This window comes from Rhodnius prolixus, unplaced genomic scaffold (assembly GCF_049639745.1).
Source record: "Rhodnius prolixus isolate KJV_2025 unplaced genomic scaffold, Rpr scaffold_3, whole genome shotgun sequence".
Lineage (NCBI taxonomy): Eukaryota > Metazoa > Arthropoda > Insecta > Hemiptera > Reduviidae > Rhodnius > Rhodnius prolixus.
This window is the reverse complement of record NW_027411603.1, coordinates 42388717-42388940: the sequence shown is the minus strand read 5'-3', so window position 1 is coordinate 42388940 and position 224 is coordinate 42388717.

Here is a 224-nt window from a genome sequence, read left to right as displayed (position 1 = left end):
CCTAAAAAAAGAAAAATCTCAGAAGGAACTAAACTCGCAGGTTATGTTGATTTTCACATGTGTAGTAACGTAAACAATTGTATCAAGCAGATTTTGGGATAAACCTAATCATCCTTTAATTTAATATTGCTATTGAACTTTTATTATATTTTTTTATATGCGTAGTTTTATTATTTGAGTAAATGTAGCTCTTACTCTGTTTATAAGATCAGACGAAGAGTGAA